Source organism: Antechinus flavipes, chromosome 1 (assembly GCF_016432865.1).
Source record: "Antechinus flavipes isolate AdamAnt ecotype Samford, QLD, Australia chromosome 1, AdamAnt_v2, whole genome shotgun sequence".
NCBI lineage: Eukaryota > Metazoa > Chordata > Mammalia > Dasyuromorphia > Dasyuridae > Antechinus > Antechinus flavipes.
The window spans coordinates 671,228,231-671,251,607 of NC_067398.1; the positions used below are offsets into that span (position 1 = coordinate 671,228,231).

At 37.2% G+C, this 23,377-nt stretch overlaps 1 protein-coding gene across 1 annotated transcript in view; it reads left to right on the top strand.

Annotated features, from left to right (window-relative positions):
• The window catches only part of GNG7 (G protein subunit gamma 7), a 379,705-nt gene that overhangs the window by 100,963 nt on the left and 255,365 nt on the right, over positions 1-23,377 (top strand). The window contains exon 3 of the mRNA XM_051972223.1: positions 16,413-16,506. The gene's annotated coding sequence lies outside the window, so the exon portion shown is untranslated. The remainder of the gene's footprint in view (positions 1-16,412; positions 16,507-23,377) is intronic.

Below are 23,377 nucleotides of genomic sequence, written 5' to 3' on the forward strand. Positions count from 1 at the left end.
TTTTTTACTTTCTTTGCTTTGAATATCCTCCTTTCTTTTATTGAATCCTTTCTTGCTTCACAAAAAGCCATTACATCAACAAACCACATATTCAGTCAGTTCTGAATCAGTGTACACCCACTTTGTTTCTAACTTCATTTTCTTCAGTTCTATTTCTATTTCATTATGGAAGATCCATATCTGGAACTAAAATGTTAGAATTCAGATATAATGATTTCCACTGTCATGGATAATAAAAATAGGTTGCTATAAGAATTGGTAGATTTGTTCTAGTTTTTATATTTTTATTTATCCTGTCACAGTTTTATCTATACTCTTGGCTTACTTGAGTCTTTTAAGAGAAACTTTCTAAAGATTTATTTTCCTTTCTAGTACTCTTTTATGTTGTATGAGGATATAGTTTATAGTTATTTAACAGGTGAAAAAACAGCCCTACAGAAGTTAAATGGCTCACCCAAAGGTAAAATTTTTGCTGATTGAGGCATTTTCTGGAGTCTGCCCTGTTCATTGTGGCAGTTTACTCAATTTTAATGCCTTTTACTTATCCGTTTTCCATTTTCTGGAATCAGTAGCCTATTTGAGTAGATTAAGCTGGAGCTGTTTTAACTTTCTTCTGTGTCTTTTCATCTTGAAGCCATCCTCAGTTTTTTTCTTAATCTTCATATTCAGTCAATTGCTCTATCTTATCACTTGGATCTCCACATTATCTCCCGATTATACTCTTTTCTCCATTCACACAGCTTCTACTCTGTTTCTAGTCACCATCATCTGTAACATGAATTGTTGCAATATTCCTGCTAATCCAAAAGGACCATATGCCTGATGCTTGTGTCCTTGACTGCCTTTCTACATTAAGATACCATCACTAGACTGCATAGGCTTTGGATGAGGCAGGTCAACTGAGCTGTAATGATGACTTTGGGAAAACTATTGTACTAGCTTTCTTGCTTTCTTTTCTTTTCTTTTCTTTTCTATTTTTTTACAAAATAGAATTTTATCATAATAGTACACAATCTTTCCAATTACACATAAAGATCTTTTTCTTTTTTCTTTATTAAAATAACTTTTAATTTTTCAAAATACATGCAAATACAGTTTTTAACATGCACTCTTGCAAAACCTTGTGTTCCAAATTTTTCTTCCTCCCTTCCACCCATAGATAGCAAGTAATAAAATATAAATTAAACATGTGCAGTTCTACTGATGCATTGTTGGTGGAGTTGTGAACGAATCCAACCATTCTGGAAAGCAATCTGGAATTATGCCCAAAAAGTTATCAAACTGTGCATACCCTTTGATCCAGCAGTGTTACTTCTGGGCTTATATCCCAAAGAAATACTAAAGAAGGGAAAGGGACCTGTATGTGCCAAAATGTTTGTGGCAGCCCTGTTTGTAGTGGCTAGAAACTGGAAATTGAATGGATGCCCATCAATTGGAGAATGGCTGGGTAAATTGTGGTATATGAATGTTATGGAATATTATTGTTCTGTAAGAAATGACCAACAGGCTGAATACAGAGAGGCTTGGAGAGACTTACATGAACTGATGCTAAGTGAAATGAGCAGAACCAGGAGATCATTATACACTTCGACAACGATATTGTATGAGGATGTATTCTGATGGAAGTGGATTTCTTTGACAAAGAGACCTAACTCAGTTTTAATTGATAAATGGTGGACAGAAGCAGCTACATCCAAAGAAAGAACACTGGGGAAACAAATGTGAACTATTTGCATTTTTGTTTTTCTTCCCGGGTTATTTTTACCTTCTGAATCCAATTCTCCCTGTGCAACAAGAGAACTGTTCGGTTCTGCAAACATATATTGTATCTAGGATATACTGCAACACATGTAACATATATAGGACTGCTTGCCATCTAGGGGAGGGGGTGGAGAGAGGGAGGGGAAAAATCAGAACAGAAGTGAATGCAAGGGATAATGTTGTAAAAAAATTTACCCTGGCATGGATTCTGTCAATAAAAAGTTATTATAAAATTTAAAAAAAATGTGCAGTTCTTCTAAACATTTCCAAATGTGTCATGCTGCACAAAGGGAAAAATGAGAAAAACAAACAAACAAACAAACAACAACAATAAAAAAGATGAAAATACTATATTGTGATCCACATTCAGTTCCCATAGTTTTCTCTCTGGATACAGATGGCTCTTTCCATCACAAATCTATTGGCCTGAATCATTTCATTGTTGAAAATAGCCAAGTCATCACATAATCTTGTTCCTGTGTACAATGTTCTCTTGGTTCTACTCACTTCACTTAGCATCAGTTCATGTGAGTCTCTTTCTGAAATCAATCTGTTGATTATTTCTTATGGAACAATAGTATTCCATTACATTCAAATACTATAACTTATTCAGTCATTCCCCAACTGATGAACATCCACTCAGTTTCCTGTTCCTTGCCACTACAAAAAAGGCTGCTACACACATTTTTGTGCATGTAGATCCCTTTCCTTTTTTTATGATCTCTTTGGGTTATAGACCCAGTAATGAGGCTACTGGATCAAAAGATATGTACAGTTTAATAGCCTCTTGTGCATAATTTCAAATTGCTCTTCAGAATAGTTGGATCAGTATACAACTCCATCAATAATGTATTAGTGTCCCATTTTCCCCACATCACCTGCAACATTTACTATTATCATAAAGATGGTTTTCAACATTCATTTTTGTAAGATTTTGAGTTCCAAAAATTTTTCCCCTCACTCCCTTATTTCCCTCTTCCCCCTCCTCCCTTACTTCCCCCTTCCCCAAGACAGGAAGCAATCTGATGTAGGTTATGTATCTATATATATGTGTATGTGTGTGTATGTATATATATATATAAAATAATTTTGAACATATTTCCATTTGAACCCCAAATTTGGGAAAGAAAAACAGAACAAAAGGGGGGAAAATCACAACAAAGAAGAAAAAAATACAAATAAGGTGAAAATAGTATGTTTTGATCTGAATTCAGCATCCATAGTTCTTTCTCTAGATATGATTGACATTTTTCATTCCATGTCTATTGAAATTGTTCTGGATCACTGTATGGCTGAGAAGAGCTAAGTCTATTTTAGTTGATCATATAATCTTGCTGTAACTGTGTACAATGTTTTGTTGGGTCTGCTCACTTCATTCAGCATCAGTTTGTATAAGTCTTTCCAGGCTTTTCTGAAATCAACCTGTACATCATTTCATTACATATTCCATTACATTGTTATAGCATAACTTATTTAGCCATTCCCCAATTCCTCAATTTCCAATTCCTTGCTAAAAAAAAAACCTGCTACGTTTTTTGCACATGTGTGTCCTTTTCCTTCTTTTATGATCTCTTTGGGATATAAACCCAGTAGTGGTTGTAATAGCTTCTTAATTGTTTATGGTCTATTCTCTTTTTAAAAAAATTTTCATGTCTGGTCTTTATTTTTAATTTTTTTCTGGTTGTACATGTACATTAACTTTTTAAATATCCATTTCTTGTTTGACTGATTCTTGAAGTCTTATTGTCATTCACTTCCATTTGTTCATTTCTAATTTTTAGTGTTTTATTTTCTTCACTTACTTTTTTTTTAGCTCCTTTTGTATTTGGCCAATTGAATTGTTTTGTTCATTTCATTTTTTTTCCATTTCACAAATTCTGTTTTTCATATTTCTTTTGTTCATCCTTCATTCTCATATTCTCATTCATTCTCTCTCTCTCTCTCTCTCTCTCTCTCTCTCTCTCTCTCTCTCTCTCTCTCTCTCTTTCTCCCTCTCTCTCTCCCTCTCTCTCTCTCTCCCCTGAGGCAATGGGTTTAAGTGCCCAGGGTTACATAGCCAGGAAGTATTAAGTGTCTGAGGCCAAATTTGAATTCAGTTCCTCCTGACTTCAGGATCCACTGCACCACCTATCTGCCCTTCATAACTATTTTGTAAGGAGTTATATACTTTTTGATTTGATTTCATCAAATCTATTTTGTAGGGAGTTATATACTTTTCTCACTTCATCAGATCTATTTTTCGAGGAGTTTTCTTCAGGTAATTTCTGTTTTTCCTTTTTCATACTCTCTTGCAAAGATCTCATTTCCTTGCCCCATTTTTCATCTAATTCTTTTAAGATCCTTTTTGAAATCTTCCAAGAAAGTCTTGTGGAATGGGGACCAGCTCATATCTCCTTTTGGGGCTTCATCTGGAGTTGATTTGCCTTCAGGAACCTCAGTATTTGAAGTCTATTCTTCTCTCTCTCCATAAAAGCTGTCTATAGTGAGAGTTCTTTTTGTTTTTTTTTGGTTTGTTTGTTTTAAGGGTTGAGGTCTGCCCTTAACATAAAGGAGTGACAGCTGCTTTACTTTGCTGGGTAATTGTAGCCAGGTCCTGCTTTCTTCTGGTGCTCAGTGGTTTATAATTTGCCTTTTGTAGCAAATCTGCTAAATCATCTGCTTGCAACCAGGATCCAGTGGCCTAAGAGGCTCACAGAAGATTCCCAGCTGTGTGGAAACTGCAGCGCTCTGACTCCCTGCTCCAGCTCCTAGCCCTGTCTCCCTGTGCTGCGATCTGGTCTTGGCAGATTGTCCTCCTGCCCATTTGAACCAGACCTGTTCTGAAGTTTTTCCAAGCTAACTTCTTTTAAAAATGTGTTGTGCTCCAAATATTTGTGGATCCTTTGACTCCAGAACCAGTTTAGAGGCTTAATCTGCTGTTGGTTGGAGAGAAGGTCAGAGGAGGTCACAGAAAGCCATGTCTGTTCTCTGCTGTCTTGGCTCCACCTCCCCAAACATATTTTTAATTTACATTCAATCTCCATAGTTCTCTTTCTGGATCCAGATGGTGTTTTCTATCCAAAGTTTACGGAAATTTCCTTAGATCACTGAACTACTGAGAAGAACCAAGTCTTTTAAAGTTGATCATTGCACAGTCTTACTCTTAACTGTGTACAATGTATTTCTGGTTCTGCTTGTTTGACTCAACATCAGTTTGTGTAAATCTTTTCAGGCCTTTCTAAAATTAGCCTGTTCATCTTTTTTAATAGAACAATAATATTCCATTCCAATTAATGGACATCTACTCATTTTCCAATTCTTTGCCACCACAAAAAAGAGCTGCTACAAATATTTTTGCACATGTGGGTTGGTCTCAGTCTCTCTCTCTCTCTCTCTCTCTCTCTCTCTCTCTCTCTCTCTCTCTCTCTCTCTCTCTCTGCTGAGGCAGTTGGGGTTAAGTGATTTGCTCAGGGTCACACAGCTAGGAAGTATTAAGTGTTTGAGGCCAGATTTGAACTCAGTTCCTCCTGACTTCAGAGCTGGTGCTCTATCTACTGCACCATCTAATTGCTCCCTTTTTCCTCTTTTATGATCTCTTTGGGATATAGACCCAATAGTAGTTAAAATAGTTTCTCAATTGTTTATAGTCTCTTCTCTCTCAATACAGCTGCTAAATTTATATTCCTAAAATCCTGATAGGACCTTATCACTCATTATTCAGAAATCTTTAATGGATCTCTAGTATAGAAGAGAAAATTCTTAATCTGGAATTTTAAACCCTCCTCAACTACTTTTCTAGACTTATTTCATATTACTTCCTTTAATGCACTATATTCTAGTAAAATTAACCTCTGGCCTGTTATTTACACATGGCATTTCATCTCTTGGCTCCATTCTTGATCTCCTTCCATATGTATAATGAATTCTGACTTAATAGAATTTCCAACTTCTTTCAGAACACAGCTCAAGTATACCTCCTACATGAAGCCTTTTCTGGTTGCCCCAGGTGTAAGCATTCTCTCCTTCTTGACATTATTTTATATTACCTTCAATGTATCTGTGTACTTACAACATCTCCCAGTAGAATGTAATCTCCTTTAGGACAAGACAAGATCACCCTACAGTGTTTTTCACAAAGAAGATACTTAACAAATGTTTGATCAATTTATTAGAATAAAATCTTTGCTTTTTTTGCTAATTGGTATTTTGATTTTTGGTATAATTAGTTGATGATTTGATTGCTTACAGATAATTGTTGCAGAAATGATTCCCACATCAATAACTAGTCATTCAGAAATAGTTTATTTTTTGTTTTTGTTGTCATTAATGTTCATCATTGACCACTGCTTTTTTTAATTAAGTGGAAAGCTTCTGAGCTTCTATCACAAACCTTTGGCCTCTTTAGCTTCTTAATACGAAAGCATATTTTACAACATAACTGTACTTTTTAGCATCCTTTCTTATGCTTACTTATGCATTGTCACCAAATGTCAACATTTGCATTGATTTAATATTGTTGAGTTCTTCAGAGACTATCTCCTCTCATCCTCTGCAATAGGTAATCTTCCTAAAAGTTGCTAATTTCTTTCTTGTAGTCTTTTTGCTGATGCTTACCAAGACTGTAAGGCAAAATAGCCATTTCAGGAAAGGTTGTGAATTATTTCTTTCGTGTGCCTGATGGAAACAATTGACCCACCCTCTCTGTAAGGAGAACTTGTGAGTTGTCCTTCCATTTAGCTGCAACTTCCTTATGGTTTCTGGTTTCATTTATAGTAAAGAAGCCAAGATTGATAATGACACAATATAAACATTATATTTCGAATGCCAATAGTGAAATTGATGTTTGTAAAAAATCATCAAATTGCAGAAACTAAAGGAGGATGTGTGAAAACAGAAGGGAATTTATTTTCTTTTTTCAGAGGTTTCCATCGCCATGAAATTCATCCCATGGACTCCGTGTTACTGATAAGCCTTTTTGCACTTGGCCTCATAGGAACATAGAGTGAGAGTTGGAAGAGACTTTACTATTTATCAAGCCCAACCCTCTCGTTTTACAGAAGAATAAATGGAAGCCTAGAGAAATTAGTGAGGTGACTCATCCAAGGACGTACTGGCAGTAATTAGTAGAATGTAATTTGAACCTAGGTCTTCTGATCCTCTGATGAATCTATCATTGGTTCTGCATTTCTCGTGGTACAGTCCCTTAGAACTTCTAGTCAACAAGAGAATCAAGCCTTTGCCTCCACACCATAATCGGGCATTAAAGGAGAGGTTTTTGGAGCTCATTGTCTGTTATATGTGGATACTACTTACTTCACTGGGTTGTTGTGAAGAAAACACTTTGCAAAACTTAAAACGCCCTTGAATTGTAAGCTATTTAATGATAGTAATAATAACTATTATTATTAAGCACTCAGTAAATACTTCTTAAAGTTCTGGTTTAGGGTGCCAATTAGTTGGGTTTATGATTAATCTGGTATTACTGTAATGATAAAATTGTACTATTAGTTTTGCATTATTGCCAGTGAAAAATGAGGCATGTGGCATTACTTGGAACAGAGTATCAGTGTTTGGGGGAAAATAACCTTCACATGACCTTATTACTAACCCAGGGCTGCCTTGTTTCTGCTGTTTGTGTCCTTGGCTGCCCTCGTGCTGGACTACTTTAGGACAACATCACCAATCTGCTGTAGGCCCTGACCTGTCATAGGCCCTGGCCGAGGCAGGTAAATAGAGTTCTAGGGATGACCCTTGGAAAACCTGAGCATTAAGCCACTGCTATAAGGAGTAGATTTTCTCTCTCTGCTGTAGACTTTCTCTCGCTGCTATTAGGAGCTAATACTTGGATGGTGCTAGGGGAGGGGGTTGGGATTTGGGGGTTGGACTGGTTAACCAGATGGAGTTGAAGTGACTTTCTGGAAATGTGTTTCTGTTTCTACCTGAATTCACACATCAAATATCTCAGGGTAAATGCAAGATGATCAGGCTAACATTTATAATCCTGCAGTGTCAGGTTTGGCCACAAGTCTATGGCTTACATTTCCCTTGCCTCAGAGAACAAATGTTCATTTCAGAGAGGACTATTAGGTATAGAGGTAAAAAGAAATGAACTCATTGGGGACTGACGAGTTCCTTAAAGTAACAGAAAATTTTAATTATTGTTTATTTTCTATTGTGATGAGCTGTAATGTCAGACAAAAATGCAAGAAAGCAAACCTTTTATTAAAATTATAATGGGTGAAGCCAAGGTTGTGAAGAAAAGCAGAGACTTGCCTAAATTCTTCTCAAAACATTTTAAATAATGCTATAAAACAAATTCTGAAGTGGCAGACCCTACAAAATGACAGGGTACAATAATTTTCCAGCCCAGACAACTTAGGAGATGGGCAGGAAAATCTATCACATCAGGGTGAGAGTGGAGAGCAATCCAAAGCAGGCCATGCCAGAGCAGACCAGACCTCGGCAGACCAGGAGCAGGCCTTGGGAGTCACTGAATCAGGAGCAGCAGTGGCTGCTTCCAGAGCTCTCAGTCTTATAGATGGTAAGAAGGTTGAACAAGGAGGTTACAGGGTCTCTTTGTTGGCACCAGGGACAGAACTCTTTTGCTTTGTGTATACTTGTATCTGGTGGCAGTCCGAGGGCAAGGAGGAATACTTGTACACCAGAGCTTGTGGCCATAGGAGAGCAGGGACCCTCATCATAGTTCCAGAGAAGAAAAGAGTGCTTTTAGTCATTCACAAGCTAGAGCACAAGACAGGAGAGTAGTAAACACACATCTTAGATCATGTCACCTTTGCAGAACTAAAAATTTATAGGTCCCTAGAAGTATTTCTGAAAATAGTTTCATAAAATTTCCAGAGCTTTGGATGATCTTCCCTCCACCTTGGAAGTAGAGCTCCATTTTAGCAATGAGTAAAAATTCAAAAAATGGGCTGGAAAAATTAGCAAACAACAGAAAAAATTCTGACTATATAAAGTTATAGTGGTATCAAAACACAAACTCAGAAAACTATAACAAATTCAAAATTTCTATATCCAAAGCCTCAAAGGAAAATATGAATTGATTTTAGGCATGGAAGAGCTCAAAAATGATTTTTAAAATCAAGTAAAAGAAGTAGAAGAAAAATTGGGAAAAGAAATGCGAGTGATGCAAGAAAATAAATTTTAAAAGCCAACAGCTTAGTAAAGGAGACATAGTCCACATGGCAAAAGAGTTACAAAAAGTCAATGAAGGGGAGAATGCCTTTAAAAGCAGAATTGGCCAAATGTAAAAAGAGATGCAAAACCTCATTGAAGAAAATAATTATTTAAAAATTAGAATTGAGCAAGTATAAATTAATGACTACTAAACATCAAGAAACAATAAAACAAAATCTAAAGAAGGAAAAAAAAAACAGAAGACAATGTGAAATATCTCATTGAACAAACAACTGACCTGGAAAATAAATCCAGGAGAGAGAATTTAAAATTTTGGGGGCTACCTAAAAGCTATGATTAAAAAAAAGCGCCTAGACATTATCTTTCAAGAAATTATCAAGGAAAATTTCTCTGATGTTGTAGAACCAAAGGGAAAAATAGAAATGGAAAGTATTCACCAATCATCTCTTGAAAGAAATCTCAAAATGAAAACTCCCAGGAATATTATAGCCAAAATTTAAAGTTTCCAGGTAAAGGAGACTATATTGCAAGCAACCAGAAGGAAACAATTCAAGTACTATGGAGCCACAATCAGGATAATACAAGATTTAGCAGCTTCCACATTAAAGGATCAGAGGACTTGGAATATGATATTCAGGAAGGCAAAGGAGCTAAGATTACAACCAGCAAAATGAATATAATCCTTCAGGGAGCAAAGGGATATTCAGTGAAACAAACTTTTCAAGCATTCCTGATGAAAAAACTAATGCTGAATAGAAAATTTAACTTTCAAATCAAGAGCAGCATAAAAAGGTAAACAGGAAAGGGAAATCATAAGGGCCCTTATAAGGTTAAATTATTTACAGTCCTATATGGAAAAATGATACTTATAACTGATAAGGACTTTCTCATTATTAGGGCATAGAAAAGCATTTTAAAAAGTATAGATAGATGGGTTTTGATTTGAATGTGATGGGATAGCTAAAAAATTAAGGGGTGAGAGAGAAATGCATTGGGAGAAGGGAAAAGGTAAAGGTAAAATGGGGGTAAATTATTTCACATAAAAGAAGCACAATACAGTTTTTACAATGCAGGGGAAGATGGGGGGGGGGTGGCTTGGCATGCTTGAACTTCTTTCTCATTGCATTTGGCTCAAAGAGGGGATAGCATAGATACTCAATTGATTATAGAAATCTAGCTTATAGGAAAGCAAGAGGAGAAGGAATAAGAGAATGGGAGCATATAGAAGGAAGGATGGATTGGAAGAGGTGATAGAGGCAAAAAGAAGAACTTTTGAGGAAAGACAGAGTAAAGGAGAATAAACCTAAGTAGAATAAATGGAGGAAATAGGATGGAGGGAAATAGTAGGCAATCATAATTGTGAAAAAATTTTAGATGCATTTTCTCTGATGAAGGCTTCATCTCTCAGATATATAGAAAACTAAATAAAATTTCTAAAAATAAGAGCCATTCTCCAATTGATAAAGTTCAAAAATTATGTACAGTCCATTTTCAAATGAATTTATCAAAAGTATATTTGGCCACATAAAAAAATGCTCTAACTCACCATTGCTTGGAGAAATGTAAATTAAAATAATACTGAGGTATTCCCTCATACTTATTAGATTGGCTAATAGGACAGAAAAGGAAAATAAATGTTGTAGGGGATATGGGAAAATTGAGACACTAATGCATTATTGCTGAAATTGTGAACTGATTCAATCATTATATAAAGCAATTTGGAACTATCCCCGTTGACCTAACAATATCACGATTAAATCTATATCTCAAAAGAAAGTTTTTTTTTTTTTTTTTTTAAAGGAAGAGGATTCCTGTGTGCAAAAATATCTATAGCAGCTCTTTTCTGTTGGTAAATAATTAAAGATGGAAGGGATGTCCATCAATTGGAGATGACTAAACAAGTTGTGCCATATGATTATAATGGAATACTATTGTCATATCAGAAATGATGAGCTAGATGCTTTCAGAAAAACCTAATGCAAAGTGAAATGAGTAAAACCAGGAAAACCTTGTAACAGTAACAACAATATTGAAAAATGATTACTTGTAGATGATGTAGCGTGATAGATGTAGATGTAGTAGATTATACATTTTTCAATATTCTCTACAATATAATGATTCAAGACAACTGAAAGACTTGTGATGAAAAATGCTATACATTGCTAGAGAAAGAACTGATGGAATCTGAATACAGATTTAAGCATACATTTAAGTTTTTCCTTATTTTTCTTAGGTTTTTATTTTGGTCTGTATTTTGTTTTACAACACCACTAATATGGGAATAAATTTTGCATAACTATACATATATAATATGTATCAAGTTGCTTGCCTTTTCAATGAGGGGAGTGGGGAGAAAGGGAGAGAATTTGAAACTCCCTTTTTTCCCTCCTCCCTAAGGCTATTAGAGTTAAGTGACTTGCCCAGGGTCACATAGCTAGGAAGTGTTAAGTGTGTGAGGTCACATTTGAACTCAGGTCCTCCTGACTTAAGGGCTGGTACTGGAACTCCGTTTTTAAAATCAATGTTGAAAATTGTTTTCATTTGTAATTGGAGGAAATTAAAATACTAAATAAAAACTTTAAAGAGAGAAAAGATAAAACCTTTCTTTTTCATCAAATAAAGTCATGTCACTTTTCTGCTCAAAAATCATCATTAATTGCCTTCTGAGCAAAGTTGAATCTTTTTTCCTGACGTTCAAGATCCTCAAAATTTTTGTTTTGTGTAATTGCTATGCAGTTAATGGAAGGGTGGTATATTTAGTTCATATTCTTCTTTTCTATTAACTCATGCATAAAACTATCTGGACAACTCCTAACTCCCTCTGTCCCTCTCCTTTCATCGAAGATTTGCATTATTTTCTCTGGGTTCCCTTTGCTCAGTCTGTTATTCCATATGTCTGAAATATTCTCTCTATCTTATCTTGTTGATATGTAAATTGTAATTATTTTCATTGTATCATTTTTGGAAGTTTTTATCATGAGCATTGGAGTACAGATAGATTATCCCTGATAAGCAACTACTTTCTTCCCCTGATCTCACACAAACCTATTTCAACCTTCTAGTATATATGTCATGTAACATTGTTATTTTGTCATGTGTATATTAGACCTTTGTTGTTGTATTGGTATTTCCCTCTACTACATGTAGTGTAAACTTCTTGAGGGCAGGGCTTAATGTCTTAACTTTGTCATTCTGCTTGGAACAAAGCTCTGCAGACTAGTGATTTTGATACTTTTTTGATACTTTTTTTTTGGTACTACATTATATTGTGTTCAGTTCTCAATGAGCACTACTGATGATAGGAGCTTGTAATGTCTACTGTAATATATAATGTGTACATTCTGTAAATAACAACAACAATAATAGCTAGCATTTGTATAACACTTTGAAGTTTGCAAAGTGTTCCATAATTTTAATCTCATTTGTTTCTCATAACAACTCTGGGAGGTAGATGCTACTATGATCCTCATTTTATAGATGAGAAATTGAGGGAAGTAGAAGTTAAATGAATTTCCCAGAATCTAGTATCTAAGATTGTATTTGAACTCGGTCTTATGGACTCTGGACCCAATGCTTTATACCACTAAGCCATCTCTGTCACAGGTATTGGCTGAGGCAAGTATGATAAGAGGTCCAATATGATCTGGACAAAGTCAAAATCTAGACAAAATAGAAAAATTTGAGAGGGGTAATTTCAGTGCTGCTTTGCTCCATTATGGTTTTCATGACCATTGGTGCATCATTTTTTTCTCTCTGGCTCTCCATTTTCTGACTTGTAAAAAAAGAACAAAAAAAAACAAGAGAGCTAGTCTAGATGACTTTTAAGGAGGCTTCCACCTCTAACTGTGTTCTTTCATTCTCTAGTCACTTCTAATTGGGGAAGATCAAGAGAAAACTTCATGGAGAAGTAGTGTCTAACCCATCACTTGAAAGACTGGGTTTTCAATAGGAAGAGCTGAGGGACCTATATTGCAGGCAAGGGAGGATGGCCTTCATTACTGCCTGGGGTTAGTGATACTTGATGAGATTCTGAAAGGGTGCCCTACCACTTGGGATTGCTTTTTGGAGCTAATCATTCCAAGGCCCCAGATCTGAATGACCCCTCCTGTTTCTCTTCACCCCTCTCCCAACTTCTGTGCAGGTTTTACACTAGAGCTTGATAACTAGCATGCTGGTTACATTCTATCCCATCCAGTCCTGGATAAGGACTCTTTGAGAATAAACATGGGGATAGGGAACTTGTGGCAGTGACCCAGTGGTCCTTGATTCATCAGTGTTGTCTTGTTTAATATATTGATTCAGTTTATAATGACCATTGAAAAATGTTATGATCACAGTCTGCAGTTCTCATATTTAGTTCAGCTCAATAGACATTCTTTTAAGTGCCCACTGCCAGGGCCCTAGGAGGCCATGCTAGCCCCCAGGAATACAAACCTCCAAATGAAGTCAGCTTTGTCCGCAGGGAGATTCCTGAACACACAGAGGACATGTAAGCGAGTAGTCTGCAAAGGAGTATGAAGAGTGCCAAGCTTTTCTGGCCTCTCTGGCATCCTCTGTATCTGCCACTGGCACGGCTATTTGAAGTATAATATCCACAGCAGCCCAGGTGCAGCTGGCACATTCACAAAATGCTTTAAGATTTATTAACTGTCTTGAGAGGTGGGACAGATTATTATCCTCATTTTGCAAAGGAGAAGACTGAAAGTCAAAAAGGTTAAGTTACTTTCCCCATGTTCATATAACTAGTACGTTTCAGAGGCAGGATTGGATCTCTGATCCGATTGTGAGTCCAGCTCTCTTTCTACTAGTCCCCACAGATCAGCTCTCCTTCTTAGAGCTGCAATCTTCACAGCTCCCAAAGAATAGCTCTCTGGAATCCTGTCAGCCACTGACTAATTGCCAATTGCCAGGAAAGCTCCTCCTTCCCCCACCTCCGCTTTTAACTCTCCTCCTCCTCTAACTCTCCCCCCACACGGGGGCAGGTGGGGGAGCGTTTTGTGGGCTGAATCTCACTTCCCTGAACTATTTGCCTAATTGCTATGGGAACAGTAATCTGTTCTCTGCCAACTAACTGGAGAGAGGTGGTAAGCATTATATCTGAAAGCATAAGCTATACTTGGAATATGTCACACCTTCCCTATTCCCATCTCTTCCATCCAATGACTGCTGGAAGTCACCCTAGGGAATGATATAAGTGAATTGTCTTTTGGCTAGTTACTTCCAGTTTCTGGGAATTTTGGATGGCTTAAGAATAATCAATGGTGTGAGCTCTTGTTTTCCAGAAAGTCCAGAGCTGGGAGAAATCATAATGTGCATGTTGAGGCCAGCTCCTTTTATTTTCTTTTCATTCTGAACTTCAATACCAAGTAAAATGTGCATTTCCATATATATACTAGAAGAGAAAAAGAGGATTATATGTGAAACTCAGAAGATGGATAGTGCTGGAGTCAAGAAGATCTGAGTTAAAACCAGATTCCTCAGACACTGTGTGTATGATCCTGAACAAATCTCTTATTCTTTCTCAGCCTCAATTTCCTCATCTGTAAAATGGAATAATAATAACATCTATCCTTACAAAGTACAGATAAAGTGAGGCATATATGTATACTACTTTAAAGACTAGAATGTGTTGTATACATGCTATTATTAAAAAATCTGTTGTATGCATATAAATATATAATATGTTCCACCTGTGGCTTTCAAATCTGTTCTTCTTTTTGCTTTTTGAGCATTTTTTAAAAGGTGTCTCAATGACCATCTTTCTTTGCTTTTCTTTTTCTGTCCTATCCCTGTTTCCCTCACCCTCTGATCCTAACTCCCCCCATTAGGAAAAAGAAAAATAAAGTCCTTGTAACAAATATTTGTAGTCAGGTAAAAACAAATTTCCACATTTTCTGTGTCATGGTTACCATGTTTTTTCATCAGTCTTTTGAGATCATGATTGATGAAGGCATTGATCAGAGTTCTCAATTCTTTCAAAAGTGTTTTAAAAACATTTTTAAATAATGTTACCCTTATTGTATAAATTATTCTCCTGGTTCTTCTCACTTCACAATGCATTAGTGCATATCAAGTCTTCCTAGCTTGCTCAGAAACACTTCATTTTTTCCATTTCTTACAGTGTAATAATATTCTATTACACACATAAACTGTAGTTTGGCTATTCCCCAATAGATGAACTCCTCTTAGATTTCTTTGTCTCAATGGGGGGGAAATGACTTTTTCTTGAAGAGATGCTGCGGTGTAGTGAATACAGCTCTGAATTTGTACTCAGATCTCAGATCTGCTACTTTAATGTGAGTATGACTATGGTGAAGTCTCTCACTCTCTGGGCCTCAATTTCTCATCTGTAAAGTGAGGTGATTGAACTAGATAATCTTATGAGCCTTTCCATGAACATATTCTCATTACTGGATCCAGTGAGAACAAGAATGGTCCTTCTCTAATTTGACCTTTCATAGTAGGATTAAAAATAGACAGAGTAGAACCAAGAGAAATTGTACACAGCCACAAGAACATTATGCGATGATCAATTCTTATGGATGTGGCCCTTTTTTAATAGTGAAGTGATTCAGGCCAGTTCTAATGGTCTTGTTATGGAGACAGCCATTTGTACCCAGAGAGAGTTCTGTGGGAACTGATTGTGGATTGCAACATACTTTTTTTTTTTTGTTGTTGGCTTGCTTTTTGTTTTCTTTCTTATTTTTTTCCTTTTTTATGTGATTTTTCTTGTATAGCAGGATAATTATGGAAATACGTTTAGAAGAATTTCACATGTTTAACATATATTGGATTACTTGCTGGCTAAGGAAGGGATGGGGAGAAGAGAGGGAGAAAAAAATTGGAACACAAGGTTTTGCAAGAGTGAATTGTTGAAAACTATTTATATATTTTGAAAATAAAAAGCTTATAAAAATAGACACAGACTTATCCACATACATAATTTGATATCAGAGCATGTTTCTTTAGTGCTTTATGATTGCAAAGTCTTTTTCACGTATTTCGTTTTATCATTCAAGTAGCTGTTGGTTAGTATTAATAATATTCTATCCAATTTTTTTGGTAGGAGAAATTGGAGACTCAGGTTATGACAGAAAGCGACTGAACCAGGTGCGTGCGTGTGTGTGTGTGTGTGTAGAGAGAGAAATCAGGAGAAGTAAATTATTAGTATCTTCGATTTATATTAGCCATTATTGGATTATATAATCCTAATAGTTCAGTATTGCTTCAATCTTTTGATGTGCTCTATGTTGATTTTTATTTATTGAAACAGTGTAATAGAAATCATGTGAGCCACTTAAAACCAAAAGCCTTAACTCCAACACTTAGCAGCATTTTGACCTCTGAATCTTGGATTTGTGATCCATAAAATAAGGATGCTGCTATTTATACTACCTATCTCACAGAATCATGAAGAAAGTATTTTGTAAATCTTAGAGAAATATGAGTTGTCACTAACATCTTATGAAGTAAACAGTTTGGGTATCATTTAATCATGTAACTTTGAACTACAGGGAGGCTGAGTGGTGACAACAATCTGAGAGGTCCAGGCCAACATTCCAGACTGAAAGCAGTGGAAGAGTAGCTCCAACGTGGATCTCCTGACTCGTAAGTCTGCTGTCCTCTCTAACCTCTGGGCACCTCTTGATAGTCTAGTAGGATGGTAGTAGCTATAATATTCTCTCTTTCTCTTTGAGAAGGAAATTCTTTTTTTTCTAGGAAATGTGGGCTATTCCATGATGAAAAGCAATAGTTCCTAGAGGATCTCTTGGGGCCCAGCAGGTCCTACTGCTTCAGAGAAAACTCATGTAGGACAGAACAGAATTTGCTGATTGACCTGCAGCCTTAGGTTTGCCCTGGGAGAAGCATCTCAGCTGTGCTCATGTGGTCTGAAGAGCCTTGACCATGGGGACCAGAAAGCTCAGACTGAGGTCCCACCTCTTACAGGTGTCAGAGGGCAAGTCTTCCCCTTCTGTGCCTCAGTGATCCCCATCAGCAAAATAATTGGGTTGTGTTAGAAGAACCCTCAAGTCTTTGCTAGTGTTAACTTTGTGCAGTAGATCCATTTTGCCTTTAGGTGTCACTGCTACATCAACTTTCTGTGGCTTTGAAGCCTTATTGTCTGTGTTCTAGAATGTTAGAATTATAATAGTTGTTTAAGTGTTTTCCATTTTACAGATGAGTAAACTGAGGTACAGAGAGTCGGGACTTGCCTCATTCCATTAAGGAAGGGGGTAACACAGCTAGGATGAGGCAGCCTAAGTCCCAATCCAGTATTTGTTTCTTACTATGGATTTTTGGGCCCAATTCTGAATTGGGGATGTTTGAGCTTTTGTAAATCAGACTACAGATTAGTTTGGGAAGTCATAAGTAGTTGAGACTGATTAATGAAAGAGCTTGCTTCTTTTATTTATTTATTTTATTTAAAGTTCTTCATGAAAAACTATTTGAGAGATAAGCTGTAAAAGGAATTTTCTGAAGTCCTGAACTGAAACAAGTATTCTATAGAACCTGAAAGCATGTGGATTTAGGGCTCAGCTGAGTACCTAGTGTCCAGAATAGGACATGTTGTACAGAAAATACTTAAGAAATAATGTACATTTGGAAGTTTATAAAGCTTAAAAATCTTTGAGTGTCAGGAATCATTAATATTACTTCTGCTATCTTTGTGCATTGATTTGACCTTAACAGCATCACTTGCACTCATATAGTCCTCACCTTAGTACAAATCTACAGTACCTTTCCCCAGGATTGTTCTAATAACCTTCTGCCTGGTTTTCCTGTCTTCAGTCTCTCTCCTCTCCAGTCTTTCCAGCACACAGGTGTCAAAATAATCTTCTTAAGTCACAAATCTTATGTCACTCCTGTGCTCAGAAAACTTTGGTGAGTCAGACTCACAGAATCTCAGAGTTGATCTAATCTAACTCATACCTGAAGAAGAATCCCTTCTTCATCATACTGGGAAAGTGGTAATCCATCAGTAAAGTTCACGATGATCTTTCCCCTTCCAGGCTGAGTCTCCCTGTCTATCCCGGACTGAAAGGGCAGTAACCACTCAGTATGCTGACATCCCCCCCCCCAACCCCTCCTCTGCTTCTCCCACTTTTCAGGGGCTTACTTTATTATTGGTGCCACTTATTGTAGATACCCAGTCAATTTTAGCTTTTCCTCATTCCAGGTGACAAGTGATCCTCCCACCTCAGCATAACAGTTGTACACAGCCCCTCCCCACCCCCAACCCCCAAGTCTCAGCGGCCTTTTCCATGAAGGCTTTTGAGTCCTCCAGCTAGGTTTTTTTTCTCCTCCAATGTTCTTTGAATTTTCTTTTTGCCACTGTCATACTCTGCCTTGCATTATAATTGCCTGGTAGCTGTTCTAATTGTTCTTAGGAGACTATTTGTTCCTTGAGGGCAGAAATTGTATATATTTTTTCATATTTATATATCCTTGGTGTCTCTTGCACGATGCCTTCTCTGTAGCAGGAACTTAATAAATATTTGCTATTATGAAACTGAGTAGAGATTTTGGGAAAAGTTTTACCTCATTTTGAGAATTTCCTTCTCAAGGACAAAGAGAGAATATTATAGCTACTACCATCCTACTAGACTATCAAGAGGAGAGGTGCCCAAATTCAGATTTGGCCCCTCTGGTCTCTCTACCTTAAACAGTGAGCTGGAGTGGTGATAGTCTAGAAGTCACTTACCCTCTCAAAGCCTTCGTTTGAAGAGGTGCTAATCTTCACATGATTGTGAGGATCAATTAAAGCCATACATATGTGCTTCATAAACTTTAAAAAGCTTAGTGGGCATTGGAGCTGGAGTCAGAAAGACTTGAGATCCAATCAAGCTTCAGACGATTACCAGCAATCCTGGGCAAGTCATTCAACCTCTCTCAGCCTCAGTTTCCTCATATATAAAATGGGGATGATAATAATACCCACTTCATAGGATTGTTGAAGATAAAATGAGATGATGTCTGTGAAACACATTGTAACTCATAAAGCACTATATAAGTCCTAGATAGATTGTGAGGATGATGGTGTCAGCGGTTATTATCATTTGCTCTCTATGTCCCTTCCCTTTTATAGGTCTCAGTTTCCTCTTTTGTAAAGTGAGGGGTTGGACTAGTTGGCTGCTAGGATCCTTCCAGCTTTAAAATTCTGTTATTTTCAGCTTCTGCTTCCAGTTTGGGGGGTTGGGTTGGTCTTAGGTCAAAGGAATGTGACAAGCATAGAGTTTTAGATAATTTCTAACAACTGCAAAATCCCTTTTCGTTTTTTTTCTGCAGGGCAACTTCACTCTTATCTGAGTAGTGGCCACAAGGTGGCAGCCAGAACCATCCCACTCTTATTATTTCTGGCCCACACCTACTCAAATCCCAGAAACACCACAGTCTAGACTAGCTAACAGGCCGAATTCTTCCCTTGTTAGGTAAGCCTTCATGTAGACGTTCACGATTCTCATTTCCAGCCATCATTTCCCACTGTGCCTTTTCAAGGCTGCTGCTCAGCCAAGGTGTCACATCACACCACTGAATGCTTTGAAGGCAGGAGGGGCTCGAACTCCAGAATGGATGTGTACATGGGATTTGTGTAAATTACTCCACAGGAGAGACCCTGTTTACTCTTAATAAGTGTCTTTTATACTGCTATGAGAAGAAAGGGACTAAATGGTGCTCACATTCAGATAGTCTTTAGATTGATGTGAAAGTCTGCCAGGTCTTAGCATGGTATTTTTGCCAGCAGTTTGATAAGGTTTGCTCCCGTTTTGATTTATTTCTAAGAACATTTCTTAAATTTCTCCCAAGTCTACCCCTCAAGCTGTAGTAGTGGTGCTATAATTATATGGTTAAGAGATGCCTTTCTCCCCTTGCCTACCTGTTTCAAACATGGTCATGGTTTTCCCTTGTTTTACATTTGCAGCCTGTTGAGTATTATGTGTCCGTCTCAGGTTTAGTGCTTGAGAGATAGGTGTCCTCACCCACAGCCAGATGGGGAACTGAAACTGAGGGAGAGAAACACAGGGCAGGTTCTGTCCAGCATGTGCAGGCTATGGCTTTTCTTTAGTCTTTTGTTTAATTTGTTTATTGAAAGGGAGTTAAGTATTTTGAAAAAAAATCAACAAAATGTGGAGATCTTTGAGTTCTTTGGGGGCTGCAGGGTATAGTAGAGAGAGCCCTGGACTGTAAGGATCAAGATCCCAGTGTTGGCTGTGCAAGCAAAAAGTTCTGGGACTTGGGGCAAAGTGCTTGCTTTCTCTGATGTTGGACCCTCATCTATAAAAACAGGCCACTGCTCTTAGCTTTTTTCTAACTTGATTTCTTTTCAGCCCTGCTCTTCTTTTCTAAATACTCGTGCCTGAATTGTTACTTTACCCAGGAACAAGAACCAAGCAATAACATGTCAGCTCTAAATGTCTGATCCTGTGATCCTGTTTTTTTGGAGTATCTGAGGTGCTAAGATCCCTCCCAGCTCTGACATTTTCTGTTCCATTGGCCTTTCCAGCAGCGAGGTTCCATGTTTTCAGTGATTCTTTGTCCTTCTTCTTTGCCCTTTCTGGTGAAATGCTCAGATAAGTCAGAAAACACAAAACAGTATTCTTTCTGGTAAACCCTCATTGTAGCTTTTGTCAGGCATCCATTCTGAAACCTGTACCAGAGGTATGATTTTTAGCCTTAGAGTGGCGGATTTCTCAAGGGCAACTATGAACCAAGCCTGCCTCCTCTGAGCAGGTTGGGGTCTGGTTACAGAGTTCTTCAGAATCTGTAGTTGACACTGCCCTGCCCTGCCCTGTTGCAGGGCCTGATGCAGCTTGAAGAAGGAGTCTCTTTCCAAGTCTGTTGCAACATAGGAGAAATGTGGGAGGAGGGAGAGTGCTGGAATTGAGTACAGTTGGTTGTATATGGCAACCTGCCAGCAAGGTCTGAGTAAAATTCTTGTTAGTCCCATTTGAAAAAAACAAACAAATTTCCAAGAAAATGTTGAAGTGCTTCCTTGAAGTCTTTTGCAGTTAGCTTACAAGAGATAAATGAATTTCCCTAAATGAATGTTTGATAGAAATGGTTCAGAGAGAACTGCTGACTCCTTTCTGTCTGAGCTTGGAAGGGGGATCTGCTGCAGTGGAAAGAGCCTGGGACTGCAAGTCAAGAGCTGTAATCTGCTCCCAGCTTTAATTCTTTGTGGGAACTTAGACAAGTCATTCCAGCTTCCCCCCCTGTGAAATGGAAGATTGGGCTAGATCATCTAGAAAGTCCTTTACAGTTAGAATATTGCCTTTTAAAGTTCTAAGTTCTTTTCAATTCTGATATGCTGGGTTCTAAAGTTATGGTTAGCTCTGCAATTTTACATTCAAAAGCCCCTTCCTGGTCTTACATTTTATGATTTTATGAGTAGCTTTCCATTAACAGTTTTTGTGTGTAATTGTAACTAAAAAGGGGATCTGAAACTGGAATTCAAAAACATATTAAAAAATTTTTAAATAACCATTTCAATATGATTGGTTCTTTTGGTAATGGTATGTTTTTTAATTTATGCATGTAAAAACAATATTCTGAGAAGAGGTCTGTAGGCTTTACCAGATTCCCAAATGAGGTTTAAGACACAAAAAAGATTAAAAACACTCCATCTAAATTGACAGTCTAAGTAAAGCCTATTGTTATGTGATGTTACTGCAGCCGGAGTTCTGCAATCTACTTTGAAAGTTTCCATATGTAAAAAAACGTTATTTTTGTGGACTTAGGAGTGTGCTCATGTTGGCCAACTTTGGCTAGCCTGGCCAAGATGAAAGACTATGAACTCTGCCTAAGGGTGATGCATGGCCCAGGATCAGTTGGAGAAAAGCTGATCTGACCTACCCTTAAGGATAGTTATAGATATACAGCTGAAAAGGACCTTTGAGATCATCTAGACTAAGGGGATCCTAACTTTTTTGTATGTCTTGGATCTTTCTTGGTAGCCTGGCAAAGCCTAGAGATGCCTTAGAATAATGACTTTTTATTCAAAAAAATATTCATTGTTGGGGCAGTTGATAGAGCACCAGTTCTGTAGTCAAGAGGAGCTGAATTCAGATATTTAGTAGCTATGTGAGTCTGGGTAAGTCGCAACTCCTAGTGCCTCCAAAAATAGTCAATGTTGAAGGAAATGCTAAATTTCAATTAGAAATTAGTGAAAGTAAAAATGTAATTTTCCCCATCAAAGTTCACAGACTCACTAAAATATATCCACCCCAAGTGAAGGACTTCTGTTAGAAAACCAGCTTCCCTTCATTTTATAGATAGGGAAACTTAGACCACAGAAAGAAAGGAATTTGCTGAAGATCACATTACAAATTAGTATCAAAGCCAGGACTAGAAATCAGGACTGGTTGTCTAGGCATGCCAAGAAAACTACTTTCTCCTGATGAGGAGAAACCGAAATTTTTTATAATAGTATTTTTTTCTTCTTCAAAATACATGCAAAGATAGTTTTCAACATTCACCCTTGCAGAACCTTGTGTTCCAAATTTTTCTCCTTCCTTCCCCATCTATCTCCTCCTCTAGACATTAAGTAATCCAATATAGGTTAAATATGCAATTCTTCTAAACCGATTTCCACATTTATCATTCTGCTCAAGAAAAAATCAGATCAAAAATGGAAAAAATGAGAAAGAAAAAAACAAGCAAACAACAGTTAACAAAAGTGAAAATACTGCGTTGTGTGATCCACATTCAGTATCCACAGTCCTCTCTCTGAATTCAAATGATTCTTTCCATCACAAGTCTATTGGAATTTGTCTGACTCCCCTCATTGTTGAAAAGAGCCAAGTTCATCAGAGTTGATTATCACATAATCTTGTTGCTATGTACAATGATCTCCTGGTTCTGCTCATTTCACTCAGCATTAGTTCATGTAAGTCTCTCCAGGTCTCTTTGAAATCTTCCTGCTGGTTGTTTCTTTAGAACAATAATATTCCATAACATCCATGTACAATAACTTATTCAGCCATTCTCCAATTGATGGGCATCCATTCAGTTTCCAGTTTCTTGCCACTACAAAAAAGGCTGCTACAAACACTTTTGCACACATAGGTCTTTTTTCCCTTTTTTAAGATCTCTTTAGGATGTAAACCCAGTTGTGAGACTGCTAGATCAAAGGTTACACACAGTTTGATAGTCTTTTGGGCACAGTACCAAATTGCTCTCCAGAATGGTTGGATCAGTTCACAACTCTACCAGCAATGTATCAGTGTCCAATTTTTCCACATCCCCTCCAATATTTATCATCATCTTTTCCTGTGATCTTGACTGGTATCTCAAGAGGTGTCTTAATTTGCATTTCTCTAATCAATAGAGATTTAGAGCATTTTCATAGGATTAAAAATGGCTTTAATTTCTTCATCTTATCTGTTCATAGCCTTTGACCATTTATCAATTGGGGAATGGTTTGGAGAGAAACCAAATTATTGTCAAGTACAATTGTTTTATATGCAGATAAATGGACCTG